At 40.8% G+C, this 21588-nt stretch overlaps 1 protein-coding gene and 1 long non-coding RNA gene across 3 annotated transcripts in view; one reads left to right on the top strand and one right to left on the bottom strand.

Annotated features, from left to right (window-relative positions):
• Positions 1 to 21588, top strand: part of LOC126995615 (uncharacterized) — a 71928-nt gene that overhangs the window by 4082 nt on the left and 46258 nt on the right. The window lies entirely within an intron of this gene.
• LOC126995616 (uncharacterized) overlaps positions 1 to 21588 on the bottom strand; it is a 45388-nt gene that overhangs the window by 5989 nt on the left and 17811 nt on the right. Inside the window, exon 2 of the long non-coding RNA XR_007750508.1 lies at positions 15816 to 15950. This is a non-coding gene — a long non-coding RNA (uncharacterized LOC126995616). The remainder of the gene's footprint in view (positions 1 to 15815; positions 15951 to 21588) is intronic.

Here is a 21588-nt window from a genome sequence, read left to right as displayed (position 1 = left end):
CGGGGCCGCGGGAGGGGGGGAGGCATGCAGTTAGCAAGTTCAGAAGAGCAGTCAGCGTGGAAATATCGATAGAAGATAGAAAGAGAGGCAACATTGCGGCGGAATTTAAGAGGTAGAAGACTATCAGTATGAGGAGGAGAGCTGATGAGACGAAGAGCCTTTGCCTCCACTCTGTCCAGAAGAGCTGTGTGAGTGGAGCCCCCCACATGAGATGCATACTCCATACGAGGGCGGACAAGGCCCTGTATATGGACAGCAACTGTGCAGGGAGAAGAACTGGCGGAGACGGTACAGAACGCCCAGCCTCGAGGAAGCTGATTTAGTAAGAGATGAGATATGAAGTTTCCAGTTGAGATTTTGAGTTAAGGATAGACCGAGGATGTTTAGTGTTGAGGAAGGTGATAGCTGGGTTTTGTCAAAGAATAGGGGATAGTTGTTTGGAAGATTGTGTCGAGTGGATAGGTGGAGAAACTGTGTTTTTGAGGCGTTGAAGGACACCAGGTTCTTCTTGCCCCAATCGGAAATAATAGTAAGGTCTGAGGCTAAGCGTTCTGCAGCCTCCAGCCTTGAGTCGTTAAGTTCCTGAAGGGTGGGTCTTCTATTAAAAGAAGTTGAATAATGCAGAGTGTATGGATCCAGTGCCTATCGTGTTCAAAATGGGTTCACACGAACTGCTCCAGTGGAGAAGGTATGTTTAGGTGTGGGGAATTCAGTCAGATGATTGATTAATTGGATTTATACGAATATATTTTCAATTAGCTATATTATTTGTTTCTACGGATTCTTTTTTAGTTTTTTTTTTTTTTTTTTTACAACAAAGGAGGCAGCTCAAGGGCACACAAAAAAGAAAACAATAATAAAAAAAAAGCCCGCTACTCGCTGCTCCCAAAAAAGAATCAAAAGAGGTGGCCGAAAGAAAGGTCAATTTCGGGAGGAGAGGTGTCCTGATACCCTCCTTTTGAAAGAGTTCAAGTCGTAGGCAGGAGGAAATACAGATGAAGGAAGATTGTTCCAGAGTTAATCAGAGTGAAGATGCTGGTTAACTCTTGCATAAGGGGTTTGGACAGTATAGGGATGGGCATGAGTAGAAAGTCGTGTGCAGCGGGGCCGCGGGAGGGGGGGAGGCATGCAGTTAGCAAGTTCAGAAGAGCAGTCAGCGTGGAAATATCGATAGAAGATAGAAAGAGAGGCAACATCGCGGCGGAATTTAAGAGGTAGAAGACTATCAGTAGGAGGAGAGCTGATGAGACAAAGAGCCTTAGACTCCACTCTGTCCAGAAGAGCTGTGTGAGTGGAGCCCCCCCACACGTGAGATGCATACTCCATACGAGGGCGGACAAGGCCCCTGTATATGGATAGCAACTGCGCGGGGGAGAAGAACTGGCGGAGACGATACAGAACGCCCAACCTCGAGGAAGCTGATTTAGCGAGAGAGGAGATATGAAGTTTCCAGTTGAGATTTTGAGTTAAGGATAGACCGAGGATGTTTAGTGTTGAAGACGGTGACAGCTGAGTGTTGTCGAAGAATAGGGGATAGGTGTTTGGAAGATTGTGTCGAGTTGATAGGTGGAGAAATTGAGTTTTTGAGGCATTGAAGGACACAAGGTTCCTTCTGCCCCAATCGGAAATGATAGCAAGGTCTGAGGTTAAGCGTTCTGCAGCCTCCAGTCTGGAGTCGTGTACTTTCTGTTGAGAGGGTCTTCTATTGAAAGAAGTTGAATAATGCAGAGTGGAGTCGTCGGCGTATGAGTGGACAGGACAGTTTGTTATGGAAAGAAGATCATTGATGAATAACAGGAAGAGAGTGGGTGATAGGACAGAGCCCTGTGGAACGCCACTGTTGATAAGTTTAGGGGAAGAGCAGTGACCGTCTACCACCGCAGACCAGATCTGATATAGTTGCCTATATCAGATTTGATGATATAACTACGAGTCTACTTTCATGTTCAGGCTACTAATTTTTTGTTTTCTTTAACATGAATCTGTTTACCCCGGGGTATGTAACAAGTTACCCCATGCCAGGGGTAAATTGTACGGATGACATGTGTTCACAAATCCTTACACAATTGTGTGAAAATAATTTTTATTTATTTTGCCTGGAAGCATAATAAAACCACACATTTTCTGAGTTACAGACAAAAAATGGTTCCACTTGAACCGTAAATTTCGAAGTTACGAATCATAATATAAGAATTGTGACACCTAACCCCAGTGTCCCCTACCCTGACAAGGCGAGGTGACCAACAGACACAGCTTTCGCGTTATGATCCCGCAAGTGTTTATCATCATCATCATCATCATCATCATCATCATCACCATGATTCTTTTTCTGTTTTAATAATGTATTTTGGTGGAACAATTTTTAGATATCCCGAAAGCTTACAAAGGGATCCCACATTAGCAAATTTCGAAGATCATAAAATCTTACGGCCCAAACTGAATCCGTGCTTGTTAACTCTTTGTTATGCTCTTCGTTGAGGCATTTTCTTCCATCTCTTACCCAGGATGCTTCTACAACCTGTAAAAGGTGCGTTTCCTGGCTGGCACTGTCTGATGAGAGTTTTCATTTGTCCATCTTTCCTGAATCCAAGCTTACATTCATCCTTCACAGAGTAGCCACAGCTGTATTCTAAACCACGGTCCTGTGGTTCAGATTTGGTGCAGGAATGTCTTCTTCATCGGTTTAAATGTGTGAATTAACGAAACTGCCGATCAGGTCACACCTTCTACTCTGGCTGTTATTGTTATGGCTCAGTATGTGGAACTCTGCCGGTGACCTGCTGGCATCGGGGCTGAGTCTTAGTCACGACAATCCTAATCTTCTCTTTGACATTGCCGGCGCCCTCGACAAGGTTTGGAGTAAATGTTTTATTTTTTATCGGCGTCGGCGTCCAACAGATTTTCCATCTTTTAGTGTTTTCTTTTTGTTGTTCTCTTAAAGTTATTTTCCTGGCTTACCCATGAATTGTAGACATGACATTGTATAATAACATTTGTTAGCCCTGATGAACCGTACAACATGGCACTATAAACAAAGTAATTTTTTTCCTTTTTTTTTTACGTCTTGGCCTGTGGCGCTTTTTTTTTTTTTTTTACGTCTTGGCCTGTGGCGCCGGTAGGCCTTCATAGTAGGGCCTGATGGTCGGCCCCAGCTCGTTGTGGTGCAGGCAAGTGTTTATAGTGGTGCCATCTTTACTTTTCAGCATTTTCCATTTTTGACCCGTAGTTGCATAATATAAATTGTTGGGGGTGTGTTGGAGGGTCATGCGACGCCGATCTAGCACAGTTTTTGTGCTATTAACACTTGTTACACTGCCCTTCATATGATTTCGTACTCCCTTTAAAGAATATTTCTTATTCTATGCGATTTTATCTCGTCTCTCCCTCGATAAAGAAGATAAAATAATGGCTGAACAAAGAAAAAATCTCAAAAAAGCTGCTTCTCGAAAAGAAAACTTGCAGGATGGCAGCCACACGGTTCTAGCTAATATGTGCTAAGTTCTTACACCTTATCAGACAGATTACCATTCCCTAAAAGGGCACGGAATTCCCATCGCCACGTTTCGGACAGCCGATCGTGACTTTTCCATTTTGAAGTATTTTCCGAAGTGGCGAGATAATTTTTTTATTTAATAGGTCAATTCTACTTCCCACACACAAAAAGCGCCGCAAACACGTTACCAAACAGCAAGCAAAGACCACTGCTGCCATTGGTCTTTTTTGTCACTCATTTTTTGTTTGTTTTCACTCCTCATCTACTTCCACCTCGGCCTCGCTGTACCATGCATGGTTGATCTTTGTTATTCCAGCTTCTCAGTGGTATATATAATAATAAACATTTCGTTCGAGGATGAAATACAAGCAAGCTTCTAGTGAAAAACGAGGCATGCTGTATAACTGATTCTTTTTAATCTTGTCCTGATGTTTTAAGCTAGCAAATTCCTGCAATAAATCTACAGCAGTTTCCAATTTCTGGATATATATGAAAAATATATTTCCGTGTATATATATATATATATATATATATATATATATATATATATATATATATATATATATATATATATATATATATATATATATATATATATATATATATATATATATATATATATATATATATATATATATATATATATATATATATATATATATATATATATATATATATATATATATATGAGATAGGAAACACGAGATAGCGATGCTGCGTTAGTCTTGGCGGACCGCAACTGTTTTATCCGCGAAAGTGGGGAGTGGGCGCGAGGATGCTCGAAGGTATGCGAAGAAAAAAGGAGCTGCGAGATGAGTGCACTGGCGTCAGGACGGTCAGGCAGTTATTTCTCCAGTCAGGTTGGCAGGAGGGGCTTTCGTTACTGGCAAGGTGGACCGCTATTTAATTCGAAAATAAAATAACGGACAAAATGAAGTCAAAAGCAGAACTTATTTTTGGTGTTGCTACGTCGGACTAAATAAATAACTAACTACAAATATCTCGACAGTCGTATAACAGTTGACACAATCTACCTAGAAGTTATTTTTAAACATTCTACACCTGAGTTTGATGTCTTTCCTTTGAGAGCGTAAAATGGTCCAGCTTTTTATGAAGTTAAGCCATACAAACTAGTTATCGTATTGGTCCACTACGTAAAGATACCTGAAGTATAATAAGAACCGTAGAGCTGATCTACATCTGTGTTTCTGCTTGTCTGTCAACACTGTGGCTGGTATCCTTTCCCTGAGGTCAGAAAATAGAACTGAACGAAAATGATCCGGCTGCATTGAAAAAAAAATTTTTTTCTTCAAGGAATCGATTATTTTTCTTCACTCGTTGATTCTGATAAAGTCTCCTGTATGCATTCTTTCCTTCCCCCGAATTCCATGTATTTTTACAACACCTTCTCCATAGTGCTCGTTAACGGTGACAAACCCTTTCCCTTTTTTTTGCCTTTGGTGCAGAGATTTGGTGCTAGTTCTCAGACCTGTTTTGCTTATCACACACACACTCACAAAAAGAATTTAACTTGGTTTTCAGCCCTGTATTTTTTTTTTTACTATGATACTTTGAGATACAAGAAATTCGTCTTCTTGTTCTGTTTAAACCAATGGCTCCCATAGCAGTTCCAGGGAACTTTACGAACTAAACTGGGTTTCGAGTTGCACATTTTGTCGTTTGTTTGTAGTTTCGGTGACGTGCAAGCTGCACGAAACACTTGTCTGTGTCAGCCTGTGGTTTGTTAGTCTGTGTTATTCCCTCTAAATTCACCCTCTAAATTCACACACCCAGGCAAGGCGAGGACACATACACAGCTTTCGCGTGATGGTCCCGCGAGTGCTTTAGAAGCGTCGGCGTTGATAAGAAATTTTACTGATATACTGATGGGAAATTTTACTGGCAAAGGCTAACAGTCAATTAGTTTTTTGGGCATCCACTCTGCCCGATATTGTTATTATTATTATTATTATTATTATTATTATTATTATTATTATTATTATTATTATTATTATTATTATTATTATTATCATTACCACCATTATCTTTTTTTGTGTTGAAAATATGTTTTGGTGGAGAGGAACAATTTTTGGATATCTCTAAGGCTTATAAAGATTCCATAAATTTATAAATTTTGAAGTATATAAAATGTTTTGGCCGAAACTAGAATCGAGCTTGTAAACTCTTTTCTATTATGCTCTTCGTTGAGGTATTTTCTTTCCTCTCTCACCTAGACTGTCGAAAGGTTAATGGTTATGACGGAGCTACTTCTATAATGAGTAAAACGAGTTTCTTGGTTAACGAAAGCTTTCACTTGTCCATTTTCCCTTATTGCAAGGTTACAGTCATCCTTCACACAACTGTCTTTTGCAAACCAATGGATGAACAAAGAATAAAATTCTGAAAAAAGCTGCTTTTTTGAAGGAAAACTGGCCGACGGCAGCCACACGGTACAGGCATTTCGCTGTCCTCGTAACACACCCACGGTTGTGTGCAGCCAACTGCGAAGCTAATCTGTGTTAAGTTCTTATACCTAATCTGAGAGTTTACTACCATTCCCAAAAGAGCACAGAATTCCGAGAGCCACGTTATGGACAGCCGATCGTGACATTTCCATTTTGAAGTATTTTTCGGAGACGAGAATATTTTTTTTCACCTGATAGCCAAATTCTACTTGCCACACACAAAAAGTTCCGCAAACACTCTACCAAACAGCAGGCAAAGACCACTGCTGCCATTGGTCTTTATTATTTATTTTCTTACTTGGACGCCTCTTTCAAACCCACCTCGGACTCGCTGTACCACGGCTATTCTTTGGTACTCCAACGCAAGTCGTGGCTTCCACCTTTCCAAACGCATTTTCTTCGAGGATGAAACACAAAGAAGCATCTAGTGAAAAAAAAAGCACGTTGTATAACTGATTTTTGTCAGTCTTGTCTTGAAGTTTTAAGACAGCAAACTCCTGTAATACATCTATAGATGTTTTAATTTTCTGTCTATCTATCTATCTAAATGTACATATTATATATATAGATATATATATATATATATATATATATATATATATATATATATATATATATATATATATATATATATATATATATATATATATATATATATATATATATATATATATATATATATATATATATATATATATATATATATATATATATATATATATATATATATATATATATATATATATATATATATATATATATATATATATATATATATATATATATATATACACACACACACACACACACACACACACACACACACACACACACACACACACTTTTAGACCTAGAAGTAATCTCGCTGCTGTAGTGGACGAGGGGTTTGGAGTTTAAGTCCAACACTGGGCTGACGATCTTTTCAGCCATCGCTGAGTGGCCGAGGATTACCCGCTTGATGTTTGCTATCCATTCCTACAGATACTTCTATCAAGGAGAGATCTAGGAGAGACTCGGAAAGCAGCATGATCCAGGCAGCAATAAAATGACCGACGTGCCTAGGAAAAACTCGCTCGCATCCCCAGCGGGCTGATGCTGACCACAGGTGCCTAATATATATATATATATATATATATATATATATATATATATATATATATATATATATATATATATATATATATATATATATATATATATATATATATATATATATATATATATATATATATATATATATATATATATATATATATATATCTATATATAACTCAAAGGACATGGTCCTTATTTTTCATAGAATGATTTTTAGCATAGTCTACTGGGGTTTGTCGTTTTAAATTTCGTGAATCTATGGCATGATTCTAATCCACGGTTTCGCCAAAATATTCAATAACCTTATCTCTAGCTAGTTGTTGGAACATACTTTTTTTTACAACAAAGGAGACGGCTCAAGGGCAACAAAAAGTAATAAAAAAAAAGCCCGCTACTCACTGCTCCCACAACAGACAAAAGTAGAGTGGCCAAAAGAGAGGTCAATTTCGGGTGGAGAGGTGTCTTGATACACTCTTCTTGAAAGAGGTCAAGTCATAGGCAGGAGGAAATGCAGACGAAGGAAGGTTGTTCCAGAGTTTACCAGTGTAAAGGATGAAAGAGTGAAGATGCTGGTTAATTCTTGCATAAGGGGTTTGGACAGTGTAGGGATGAGCTAGAGTAGAAAGTCTAGTGCAACGGGGCCGCGGGAGGGGGGGAGGCATGCAGTTAGCTAGTTCAGAAGAGCAGTCAGCATAAAAATATCGATGGAAGATAGAAAGAGAAGCAACATGGCGGCGGAATTTAAAAGGTAGATGACTGTCGGTAAGAGGAGGGGAGTTGATGAGACGAAGAGCCTTAGACTACTCCGTCCAAGAGAGCTGTGTGAGTGGAGCCCCCCCACACGTGATGCATACTCCATACGAGGGCGGACAAGGCCCCTGTATATGAACAGCATTTATGCGGGGGAGAAGAACTGGCGGAGACGATACAGAACGCCCAACCTCGAGGAAGCTGATTTAGTGAGAGAGGAGATGTTGAGTTTCCAGTTGAGATTTTGAGTTAAGGATAGTTTGAACCTTTCATTATTTTTTTATAGTTAGGGAGGCAACTCGAGAAAATCTGATAAGCGCAGCTCCTACTGATGCCTCGAACTCGTTTTCCACTAAAGAACGGACCAAGTACTTTTTTAGGTTTTTGTGAACTAAAAATCCTACTCCATACTCCTGTTTGTCACCCGCAGTTTTACATCTCCAGTAAAATGATGACCGCTCTTTAGTACTTTTTGTCATTTATAAGGCTGCTTGCCATTTACTTGGGATTAACAATACATTTCTTTCCTCAATCCTTCTTGCAATATTTGGTGATACTTTTTCCGAGGTTTAGTGGATAAGAGGCTCCTTTCTTCGTCCTTTAGTATTTCTCCGTATCTTGGTGTGTGTGTGTGTGTGTGTGTGTGTGTGTGTGTGTGTGTGTGTGTGTGTGTGTGTGTGTGTGTGTGTGTGTGTGTGTGTGTGTGTGTGTGTGTGTGTGTGTGTGTGTGTGTGTGTGTGTGTGTGTGTGTGCGCGCGCGGGTGTGCGTTTGTTCCTCGTCGGCTAATCCATATCAAAGGAATAAATCTAGCGAGGAAGTAGGGGAAAGAAATAGAAAAAGGAAGGAACGAAGTGTGGAAAAAATATGATATACTGCCCTGAATAAAGTTAGTAATTTTTCTTCTCTCTCTTCTTCGTCACTGGCCCGTAAGAGAGTAAGAAAACAAAGGTCACGATATTAACTGTGAATCTTTGGGTGGTGTTTCTGATCGGCCTGTGTTTTCAGCGTCGGTGGCAGATATAGGCAATATGAGAAATAAAGGAAGTTTCACAATTAAGTTAAGGTTATGTCAGTAAATTTCAAGGTCTCGATTTGCGTGCTCCTCGTTTTTTGCCAGTGAGAAGGTTGGAAAAACCATATAACAATTATGGGACACGAGGACTTGAATGACATATGCCTTGACTGTAGACGCGGCGCTAATCATGAGGGATTTATTTTTTATCGTAATTGTTTAGTGTCACCGCCTGCACAAATAGCAAGTCGCCAAGGTTTTCAGCGTTATCAGGTAATAACCCCAAAAATATTTGTGTTCCGGTTTTCTTGATGTCCAGAAAATACGGGGCACCAAAAACCTAGAAAAAAAGAAAATGGTTTAAAGAAAAAACAAATGGCAGACAAAATCAAATATTTGACGGAAATATAACAGGAAAATATTTGGAAAAAAATTAAACGCCAAAGCATCTGTCATCACGTATATTGCCTTCTGGAAATCAACTACAAAAACCTGCGTAATCGCCGATGATGATACGCGGCACACGACTTTCCACTATAGCTCACCCCTATGTTATCCCAACCCTAAGGGGTTGGGATAACATAGGAGTTAAAAAGCATCTTCATTCTTAGTGAACTCTAGCACAGTCATCCTTCCTCTGTATTTCCTTCTGCCTACGACTTGAATTTTTTTCAAGTGGGGATTATCAAGACACCTCTCTATCCGAAAATGACCTCCCTTTTGGCTAATCTAGTCTTTCATATTAGCAGCGCTTAACGCTTTTTTTTTTTGTTTATTTTGTTTTCCCTTAAGTTGCTTCCTTTGCTGTAAAAAATATGAAACACGAAATAGTGATGCTGTCTAAGTCTTGGCAACTGTTTTACCCGCGAAAGGAGGGAGGGGGCGGGGTAGAGAGATGAGTGCACTGGCCTCAGGACGTTCAGGCATTTTTTTATCGGTGTCGCAGACGCCGATCAACAGATTGTCCATCTTAGTGTTGTTGTTGTTCTCTTCAAGTTGTTTTCCTGGCTTACCCATGCATTGTAGACATGACATTGTATAATAACATTTGTTAGCCCTGATGAACCCTACAGCATGGCATTATAAACAACGTCAGCTGTTTTTTTTTATATTCTTTTTACGTCTTGGACTGTGGCGCCGGTAGGCCTTCATAGTAGGGCCTGATGGTCGGCCCCAGACCGTTGTGGCGCAGGCAAGTGTTTATAGTGGCGCCATCTTTACTTTTCAACATTTTCCATTTTAGACCCTGAGCTGCATTGTATAAATTGTTGGGGGGGTGTTATAAGGTCATGAGACGCCGATCTAGTACAGTTTTTGTGCTATTAACACTTGTTCTTCAGTCAGGTTGGCAAGAGGGGCTTTCGTTACTGGCGAGGTGGACCGCTGTTTAATTCAATAAAATAAAATACAGGACATTATGAAGGCATATAACTTATTTTTCGTGTTTCTATGTCTAACATAACTAACAAGATAACTGTAGAAATATCCTGAATATCAGATAATAGTCCGCAAAATCTACCTAGAAGTTATTTTAGCCGTCTACACCTGAGTTTGATGGCTTTCCTTCAAGAGTGTATAGTGGCCCACTATGTAAATATATTGACAGAGCTGAGCTGTATCTGTCGTTGTATCTGTCATCCACCACTGAGTCTGGTATCTTTCCCTTGAGTCCGGAAAACAGTGTCGAACGTAAACTATCTGATTACTTTGAAAAAAAAAAGCAACAATTTTTCTATCTTCACTGGAGGATACTGAAAAAAAAGTCTTTTATGCATTCTTTCCCACGCTCACATTCGAGTTATTTTTACCCCGTCACCGTTGAACTCGTTAACGGTGACAAACTTTCCTTTTCTTTGGGTTTGTTGCAGAGATTTGCTGCTGATTTTAAGATCTGTTTTGTTTATCGCTTAAAAGCAAGCGTTCACCTTATTTTTTTTTTGCCAAATGAAATCTATCATATTATTAGTAATATATTGTGACATACAAGCATTGTCTTCTTGTTCTGTCTAAAGCTTAGGCCCTTAAGTAAAGCGGCATTACCGAATTAAATTAGTTTCGAGTTGCATTTTTTTGTGGTTTGCTTGGAGTCTCGGCGATGTGGAAACTGCACGGAACGTTTGTCTGTGTCAGTCTGAGTGTGGGAAAGAGAACACTGCATCTCAATGTGTTTTCATAATATTTATGCCAAAGAGAAAAGCAACAGCTTTTTGGTCTGTGTTACTCCGCGCTGATCGCCATCTCGTTTCACACACCCCGGCAAGGCGAGGTGACCAACACAGACGCAGCTTTCGCGTGTTGGTCCCGCGAGTGTTTTAGAAGGATCGGAGTTGATAGAAAATTTTACTGATTCTAATGGGAAATTCTACTGGCAGAGCGTAACATTCATTTAGATTTTTCGTGCATCCAATCTGTCCTATATACTGTTGTTGTTGTTGTTGTTATCATCATCATCATCATCATCATTATTATCATTACTATTATTATATTAGTGTTATTATCAATATCAAATTTGTTTTAAATATTCTTTACTTGGTGGAAAAGAGCCATTTTTTAGGAATCCTTCAAGCTCATAAACAGCAAATTCCGAACTAATTTTCTTTCGGCCAAACCGGATACGTTCTTGTAAACTCTTTTTTCTTATGCTCTTCGTGACTAATTTTCCTTCCTCTCTTATTTTCCTTCCTCTCTCAGCCAGACTGTCAAAAGGTTAATGGTTCTGATGGAGATGCTTCCACAATCTTTAAAATGCGCGTTTCTTGGCTGACACTGCCTGACGAAAGCTTTCACTTGTCCACTATTCCTTATTGCAAGCTTACAGTCACCCTTCACAGAGTAGCCACAGCTGTCTGCTTGTAAACCACGGTCCCATGGTTAATATTTTGTGCAGGAATGGCTTCTTCATCTGTTGTAAATGTGTGAATTAACGAACCTCTATCTCTCAGCTCACACCTTCTACTCTGTTTGTTATTGCTGTAGCTCAGTATGTGGCACTCTGCTGGTGACCTCCTGGCAACGTGGCGGAGTCTTGGTCATGATAATCTTACTTTTCCCTTCGATAAGGTTTGGAGTAAATATTTTGTTTCTTGCACTGCCTTGTAATGAAAAAATATCCTCTTATGTGCTTTTGTAATTCCTTTAGAGAAAATTTTATATTCTGTATGATTTTAAGTCTCTTCCAAGACAAAGAAGATTGAGAAATGGCTAAACAAAGAATAAAATGCACGCAAATAGACTGCTTCTCTAAAGTGAAAAAGTTTACGATGGCAGCTACACGTTTCTGGCATGTTGCTGTCCTTATAGTTACCCTCAACAACACTCCCACAGTTGTGTGTAGTCCACCCCAACGCTAATCTGTGTTAAGTTATTATACCCCCAAAAGCAGAGAATCCCCACAGCCAGGTTACAATCAACCTAATCGTGACTTCCATTATGAAATATTTTCCAGAGAGACGAGACTGTGTTTTTACCCAATAGACAGACTCCACTTCCTCTCCCTAAGATGATCCACAAACGTTACCAAACCGCTGTGGTCACTGGTCTTCTATATAATTTATTTTCTTACTTGCACGCCTCAACCATTCCCACCTCAGCCACGCTGGACCACGGCTAATCTATGTCTCTTATTTACTCTCAGGTTTAGCAATAAAAACACAGGCACAAGTTGTAGACAATATATTTTTTTTTAAACTCCTACTCCTACTTTTTTTTTGTATATATTTTTCATGAAGAGCATTTTATTCCTTCCACCACAGATACACATCCATCCATCCACCTCTACATTTATCCATACATACACTTACATCCACCCACCCACGCCCACACAAATATATACAAAATGTGTACCTATAATCTGAGCTAATCTGACATTTTTAACGGCTTACAAACGGCAGTAAATTAACAGACTTAGCTAGCTGTGCATACTGTTTTTTTCCTTTCTAGTCGCGAGTGGTTCGACAACTAATCTGAGAGTCGAGTGATGAAACTTTGCTTCTCGTTGCATTATCTGGATGTGGTAACTCAAGATAACAGGATTCAGGAGTCAGTTTTTTTTACACTGCGACACTTCCTGAAACAACTCTCCTTACGGTATGGCAAAAATCACAGCCTGATCGACGGCTAATACACAAAAAAACAAACCATTAAAAAGAGTCTGATAAACAAAACCTCTTATTGCGAATTTGATGAGTAAGTAACATTCAAGGTATATCATGAAATTATCCAAGGCTACATTTGATCACATACTACGAAGAGGAGCGAACAGGCCCATGATAGCTTTCTTCAATGATATTTGGTGCCGTGTTAGCAAGCCAGCAACTATATAGGAGTAACAGAGCCGTACTAGACATGCGTAAAACAGTGATGCTAAGATATATTTTACTTTGTTTCATAGTTAAAGGACTTAAAAGAAATGTTATCGTTGTGTTGAAAGTTAATGCAGAGTTTTATTTTCGTGTCTATCCTTATTACCTGGTGGAATAGTGGAATAATGGTGGAATATTTTTTTTTTTGTGAGAGAGAGAGAGAGAGAGAGAGAGAGAGAGAGAGAGAGAGAGAGAGAGAGAGAGAGAGAGAGAGAGAGAGAGAGAGAGAGAGAGAGAGAGAGAGAGAGAGAGAGAGAGAGAGAGAGAGAGAGAGAGAGAGAGAGAGAGAGAGAGAAGAGAGAGAGAGAGAGAGAGAGAGAGAGAGAGAGATTAAATTGTAGAGGAGGGAGAGAAGAGAAAAAAAAAGGATAAGGAATGAAGAGGAGGAAAAACAGAGGGGCGTGCAGCAAAGGGAAAGGGAAAAAGTATGTTAAAGAGGAGGAGAAAGAGGAGAGTAAAAGTAGGAGTAGCAGCAGGAGTAGGAGGAGGAGGAGGAGGAGGAGGAGGAGAGAAGGAAGGGATAGGAATAGGGAAACACTTTCAATTCATTTATAGCAGAAAGGCAAATATTGGACGGCTGCAACAGATATCGAAATGCATTTAATCTAGGAAGTGGAAACGCGCGCGACTCCAATAATAAATAAAATAAAATAAAACGAAAATAAAGAAAACGTGAGAGGGGGAGAGCCTTGTATGCGTATAGAGATGAGAGAGGGAGAGGGAGAGAGAGAGCTGAAGCCGGGCTAACAGCGAGGAAGAGGGAGAGAGTGAGGGAGAGCGAGGGAGGGCGCCATGTTGTGATCGAACCAACGCTCCCCTTCTCTCGCGCAACCATTTTAGGCTCGAAAGGCAGACGAGTCGCGGCCAGGCAGGAAAGGGAAGCAGGGGAAGGGACGGGACGGGAAGGGATGACGGCAGGGTAAGAGCGGGCGGGCAGGCAGGCAGGGAGGTAGGCAGGTATTGATGGCCCCCTCGTCCTACAGTGGTCCTCTCTCTCTCTCTCTCTCTCTCTCTCTCGCCGTTGGGTTGGGCCGGGAAAGAGTTGTGGCGAGTTGCGTGACCTGCGCGTTGGCTCTCGTGCATGCTGCTGATGGTTGTGATGATGGTGAGTGAGTATGAGAGAGAGAGAGAGAGAGAGAGAGAGAGAGATCCCCAACGTCACCCACTTTCCACGTTTTCTCATTTTCTCTTCCTGCTTATTTTATTACGCGTGTGTGTGTGTGTGTGTGTGTGTGTGTGTGTGTGTGTGTGTGTGTGTGTGTGTTTAACTGTCTGTCTGTCTGTCTGTATGTGCTTCCAAATGTACGTGTGAATGTATGTATGCATGTATGTATGTATGTATGTGCCTACGCAAACTATGAATATGTACCTATGTATGCTAAATTTCGAGTCAAACTAGAGGACTAAAATGAAAAATAAAAACTACACCAACCAAACAAGAAAAAAAAAGAGTCATGGAACGGCCACCACCATTCCCTTCACATTAATTTCCTTGAAGTGACTGACTAATGATTCTGAAGCCCCGGATATGAAATGACATGAGTTAGGATGATGCATGAGGCACGTTGGGCATAGAGGGAGGGCAGGCGAGGGAAAGAGGAATGAAGAAAGGGAGGAGAGAAGGGAAGGGAAGGGAAGGGAAGAAGGGGAGAGGGAGAGGGTGAGTACGAGGGAGAGAGAGAGAGAGGGAAGGGAGGAAGGAATTCGGGAGGAGAGAGTGTGAGAAAATACCAAATCAGGGGAAGAAGGAGAGGAGTGAGTGGGTGGCTGATTGAGAAAAAGACGAAGGAGATGAAGGCAAAGGAAGGAAGGGAGGGCGAAGGAAGAATTGGCGGAGGGGAGAACGGAGAAGGAAACGAGAATGGGAAGGAGCAGAGGAGGAGGATAAGATAGAAGAGACGTAAGGAACAGAGATGGGAAAGGAGTAGAAGAGGAGGGTAAAGCAGGAGGAGGAGAGGGTGGGAAGAGGCAGACAAGGAGGGTAAAATAGAAGAGATCCAAGGAATGGAGATGGGGAAGGAGCAGAGGCGGAGGATGAAGAAAGGAGGAGAAGAGTAGAGGGACGGCAGAGGAGAAGGATGAAGAAGGGAGTAGGAGGAGAAGAGGAGGAGAGGGAGGGAAGAGAAAGGGCAAAGGGGTGGAAGGAGGAGAGAGAGAAAAGGAGGAAGGAAACAGAGGGAGGGTGAAGAAAGAGCGGAGGGGAGGAAGAAGACGAGGGAGAGGGTGAGCGAAAGGGAGAGGGAGAGGGAGAGGGAGATGAAGAGGGAGAGGAGGCGTTCTGATGGAGTGTTTATAACGTTCAGGCGGACGGGCTGAAAATAATGTTCCTCGGTGGTGAGCTGGGGACATTTTTCTTCCGCGGTAAAGGTAAATACAAAAAAGAATAAAAGTGAGGGAAAAAGTACAATGCATCGTAACTTTAAAAAAAATCACAAAATATGGAAAGTATAACAGGGAATGAAATCACAAAGACTGTACATTTTTTTTCGTCAGAGTAAAAGAGTGAAAAAGAAAGCTGTAGCGGAGAGAGAAATAAAAAGGCTGAACAAAAAGGAAACTATACGAAGAGGGAAATGTAAAGAAAAAACGAAAGGAAAAAAAGAGCATGTAGGAAAAGCAGCACTGAGGGACAACTCACATGTCTGACAAATGCAGGTGGAGTGTTTTCTGTGGCGTGTGACGAGCAAGGCGGCCAGAGACAGGTGTGCAGGCCTGCCTCCCCCCTCTCTGGGCACCTGTCCCCCCAATGCGAAGGCCTCCTCCCCACCTGGATCTGATGGCAAAAATATAAAAAAAAACTCATGTAATCTCCAACACTTCTCACGATTCCACTAGTAAATTTAGAAATCACAGTTACCATTGGCCTTATTTTTGTGTTGAGAGAGATAAGATAATAACAGTAATTCTAATGATCATGGAGGATAAGGATGATGACAATGTAAACTTAATTTCTGATCAGCTTCACGCATGCATCAACACAAATCACTCTATAGAGAACAGTTAATAAATTATCTTTGGTGATTGTGACTCACGCTCAAGGGGAATAACGCAACTTAACTGTAATAATAATGGAAGGCAAAGTTCGCAACAACCTCCACTTAATAATTATCTTTAACCCATTTGAGGCATTTCTACGGAACACATTTATTTGGAAAGCTGAATTACTATAAGAATCGTATATTTTTTTACGTTTATAGAGGAGTGATATGGAATAATAATAATAATAATAATAATAATAATAATAATAATAATAATAATAATAATAATAATAATAATAATAATAATAATAATAATAATAAGATACTACTACTACTACTACTATACTAATAATAACAAGCGGAGGACAGACTATATCATATACCTAATACCTAACCAGCTTAAAAACATACATACACACTATAGGAAAAAAATCCCTGTTAATATTTAGTTTCGTTGTTTTCCGCCTAAGAGAAGCGTCGCTGCATAATAGTAATAATAATGGAAGGACAAAAAAAAAGGTTATCGCCAACAAACTTTCAACTGTTTCACACAACGCTGGACAACTGGAACACTTCACTAACTTTTCCCAAGGGGCGGAGGGGGCGAGCGTTCGGTCCCGTTCTGTTTGTTATGTTGGTTTGGCCTGCACGCACGCACGCACGCACGCAAGCCCTTCTCGCCCATCGCCCTGCCTGCGTGCTGTTTGCTGTTGGTGCTGTTACTCCATATAATTTTTTTTTGTTTTTTTTGCTGGTAACCGCTGCCTGTCTGACCGGCTAGCTTTGTGAGGAGGAGCAAGGAAACATGATTAAGAAGAAGCGGGAAATAAATATAAGTGAAAGGTAAATAGGTTACAGAATATATAAAAGACAATTGGATTTTAGAATAGGTAATAGAAAAGGAAGTTAGAGAGAGAGAGAGAGAGAGAGAGAGAGAGAGAGAGAGAGAGAGAGAGATTCGAGTTTTGAGTTTTTTAATGGGTATAACAATACAAAAAATACTTTGCTTCATGAGGGGTCTTCCAGTGTGTGTGTGGTGTGTGTGTGTGTGTGTGTGTGTGTGTGTGTGTGTGTGTGTGTGTGTGTGTGTGTGTGTGTGTGTGTGTGTGTGTGTGTGTGTGTAGGAGTTTCGCTTGTCGTAAAAACAGACACGAGTTTTTTCATTAAAAGTCGTGTGCGTGAATGTGTAAAGCGCTCGTATTTACTTTTCTTTCCTCTCCCGGGCAGGTGAAATAAGTTAAGGGGATATCTGAGAGGAGGAGGGAGGGTGGACTGAACTACTCTCAGTGTTATCAACAGAAACGGAGAAACAGCAAAGGGGACAGCCGGTAATGACTTTCTCTCTCTCTCTCTCTCTCTCTCTCTCGCTCGCTCGCTTTGGAGGCGGGTTCAGACTAACTCAGTCAGCCCAGTCCTGCCCACCTTTCCTTTTGTTGTTGTTGTTGTTGTTGTTGTTGTTGTTGTTGTTGGCAATGAGTTCAGGGCGTATATCTTCAGGTGGGCGTCGTTCACGTTTATTGTATGGGAGAGGTAGCCGTCGTGTATGGATAGAGAGGAGGGGAGGAGATGTAGCAGGCATACTTTACTCTCTCTCTCTCTCTCTCTCTCTCTCTCTCTCTCTCTCTCTCACACAAATACACACATACACACCCACACACACACACACACACACACACACACACACACACACCTAACTTTCCCAAACTAGAGAAACATAGTCAATTAGCACGGAGGCACAGGGAGAGAGAATAATAAGGCTTATGGGAAATACCCAAGTCTGCCAATGCTTACACGGGTAACTGAATAATAACTACTAGCGCGGAAAATCAAATCTGGCTATTTATTTATTTTTTGTTCCGCTGGATTATGTTCATCGTTAATTAAAACCATGAGCGTGTCGGTAGCATGAGGGAGTAGATTACAGGAACAGTATGCTTGCCTGCCGTGCCCCGCGTGCTGGGGAGGCGTGTGCGGGGCTCGGCGAGTCACTGCTGCCTCCATAAACCCCTCGAGAGTGTACGAGCGAGGGGCAGAGAGATTATATACAGAAGTCCAGCTACATCATTTATAATCCCAATCTCTCGGTCTTAGCCACCTGGTCCTATGTCAATAAATTTTTATTTTCCTTCCGACTCTCCAATATGTTTAATCTGTCTTGTTTTATCGTGAATTTATACTCCTCATCGAGCCTATGCCTATCTAAACACCCCAATGGACAGATTTTGGACAGTAGAGATCTATTTATAAAAATTATTGTCTACTAAAGTTACTCTTCCACAAATAACGCTTGTGACGACTAATTTTATAAGTATTTTTTCCTCCATTTCTTATTTAATTTCTGTTGTCGAGGCTTTTCTCTTTGTGGCCCTCTGGAAGTGATCCTTTGGGTTAAGCGGACATGGAATCAAATAACTGAGGGTGACTATGTCGTACTGTAAGACTTGACGAGACACAGGTGTGCTCTGGCCTATGACGCCGCCTTAGTTCACCAACGAGCCTATATAGCCACTGGTATGGCTAAATATTTTCTCTCGGCAAAATGATGAATTCTAATATTATTTCCTTTGTATATAAAGATACATCATTAGGAAGGTAAGAGTACTATTATTTTGGCATACGTTTTAGACAACTTTCTATTTGTCTCCCGAAAATCTTCACTTTTTTCTTATACTGAGGGAGGCATGACATGGCTGCTGGAGGCCACGAGGGCACGGCCATGAGCTCCTGAGGGCAGCAAGGGCGGCACACACACACACACACACATACAAGCCGCCACGGCCCACAGTTTCCTCGTCCCCTCCCTGGCCGCAGGTACACGCCGGGGCTGAGGTTTGGGGAGGCCCTGCGAGGAGACACGCACATACTTGGGGTTTCCTATGGACTTACTTTTATGGTAATGGAGATAGAGTGAGGGCTAAATAAAAAGACAGACTGAGGGCTAAATAAAAAGACAGACTGAGGGCTAAATAAAAAGACAGACTGAGGGCTAAATAAAAAGACAGACTGAGGGCTAAATAAAAAGACAGACTGAGGACTAAATAAAAAGACAGACTGAGGACTAAATAAAAAGACAGACTAAGGACTAAATAAAAAGACAAACTGAGAACTAAATAAAAAGAGAGACTGAGGACTAAATAAAAAGACAGACTGAGGACTAAATAAAAAGACAGACTAAGGACTAAATAAAAAGACAGACTGAGGACTAAATAAAAAGACAGACTGAGGACTAAATAAAAAGACAGACTGAGGACTAAATAAAAAGACAGACTGAGGACTAAATAAAAAGACAGACTGAGGACTAAATAAAAAGACAGACTGAGGACTAGATAAAAAGACAGACTGAGGACTAGATAAAAAGACAGGCTGAGGACTAGATTAAAAGACAGACTGAGGACTAGATTAAAAGACAGACTGAGGACTAGATTAAAAGACAGGCTGAGGACTAGATAAAAAGACAGGCTGAGGACTAGATTAAAAGACAGGCTGAGGACTAGATAAAAAGACAGGCTGAGGACTAGATTAAAAGACAGGCTGAGGACTAGATAAAAAGACAGGCTGAGGACTAGATTAAAAGACAGGCTGAGGACTAGATTAAAAGACAGGCTGAGGACTAGATAAAAAGACAGGCTGAGGACTAGATAATTAGACAGTCTGAGGACTAAATAAAGAGAGAGACTGAGGACTAGATAAAAAGACAGGCTGAGGACTAGATTAAAAGACAGACTGAGGACTAGATTAAAAGACAGGCTGAGGACTAGATAAAAAGACAGGCTGAGGACTAGATAAAAAGACAGGCTGAGGACTAGATTAAAAGACAGGCTGAGGACTAGATAAAAAGACAGGCTGAGGACTAGATAAAAAGACAGGCTGAGGACTAGATAAAAAGACAGGCTGAGGACTAGATAAAAAGACAGGCTGAGGACTAGATAAAAAGACAGGCTGAGGACTAAATAAAGAGAGAGACTGAGGACTAAATAAAGAGAGAGACTGAGGACTAGATAAAAAGACAGGCTGAGGACTAAATAAAGAGAGAGACTGAGGACTAAATAAAAAGACAGACTGAGGACTAAATAAAAAGACAGACTGAGGACTAAATAAAAAGACAGACTGAGGACTAAATAAAAAGACAGACTGAGGACTAAATAAAAAGACAGACTGAGGACTAAATAAAAAGACAGACTGAGGACTAAATAAAAAGACAGACTGAGGACTAAATAAAGAGAGAGACTGAGGACTAAATAAAGAGAGAGACTGAGGACTAAATAAAAAGACAGACTGAGGACTAAATAAAGAGAGAGACTGAGGACTAAATAAAAAGACAGACTGAGGACTAAATAAAAAGACAGACTGAGGACTAAATAAAGAGAGAGACTGAGGACTAAATAAAAAGACAGACTGAGGACTAAATAAAAAAGACAGACTGAGGACTAAATAAAAAGACAGACTGAGGACTAAATAAAAAGACAGACTGAGGACTAAATAAAAAGACAGACTGAGGACTAAATAAAAAGACAGACTGAGGACTAAATAAAAAGACAGACTGAGGACTAAATAAAAAGACAGACTAAGGACTAAATAAAAAGACAGACTGAGGACTAAATAAAAAGACAGACTGAGGACTAAATAAAGAGAGAGACTGAGGACTAAATAAAAAGACAGACTGAGGACTAAATAAAAAGACAGGCTGAGGACTAAATAAAAAGGGATGAGCTTGAGTAAAAAGTCGTGCGTGGCGAGGTCGCGGGAGGGAGGGAGGCATGCAGTTAGAAATTTCAGAAGAGGAGTTAACGTGAAAATATCGATAGAAGATAGAGAGAGGCAACATGGCAGCGGAATTTAAGAGGTAGAAGACTATCAGTAAGAGGAAGAGAGCTGATGAGACGAAGAGTATTAGACTCCACTCTGTCCAGAAGAGCTGTGTGAGTGGAGCCCCCACACACGAGAGATGCATACTCCATACGAGGGCGGACAAGGCCCTTGTATATGGATAGCAACTGCGCGGGGAAGAAGAACTGGCGGAGACGATACAGAATGCCCAACCTCGAGGAAGCTGATTTAGTGAGAGAGATGTAAAGTTTCCAGTTAAGATTTTGAGTTAAGGATAGACCGAGGATGTTTAGTGTTGAAGAAGGTGACAGCTGAGTGTTGTTGAAGAATAGGGGATAGGTGTCTGGAAGATTGTGTCGACTTGACAGGTGGAGAAATTGGGTTTTTGAGGCATTGAATGACACAAGGTTCCTTTTACCCCAAATGGAAATGATAGTAAGGTCTGAGGTTAAGCGTTCTGCAGCCTCCAGCCTTAAGTCATGTAATTCATGTTGAGAGGGTCTTCTGTTGAAAGAAGTTGAATAATGCAGAGTGGAGTCATCAGCGTATGAGTGGATAGGACAGTTTGTTATGGAAAGAAGATAATTGATGAATAACAGGAAGAGA

The sequence above is a fragment of the Eriocheir sinensis genome, chromosome 8, assembly GCF_024679095.1.
Source record: "Eriocheir sinensis breed Jianghai 21 chromosome 8, ASM2467909v1, whole genome shotgun sequence".
Classification (NCBI taxonomy): domain Eukaryota; kingdom Metazoa; phylum Arthropoda; class Malacostraca; order Decapoda; family Varunidae; genus Eriocheir; species Eriocheir sinensis.
The sequence above is the reverse complement of the archived record's forward strand: the minus strand, read 5'-3'. Positions and strand labels throughout refer to the sequence as shown.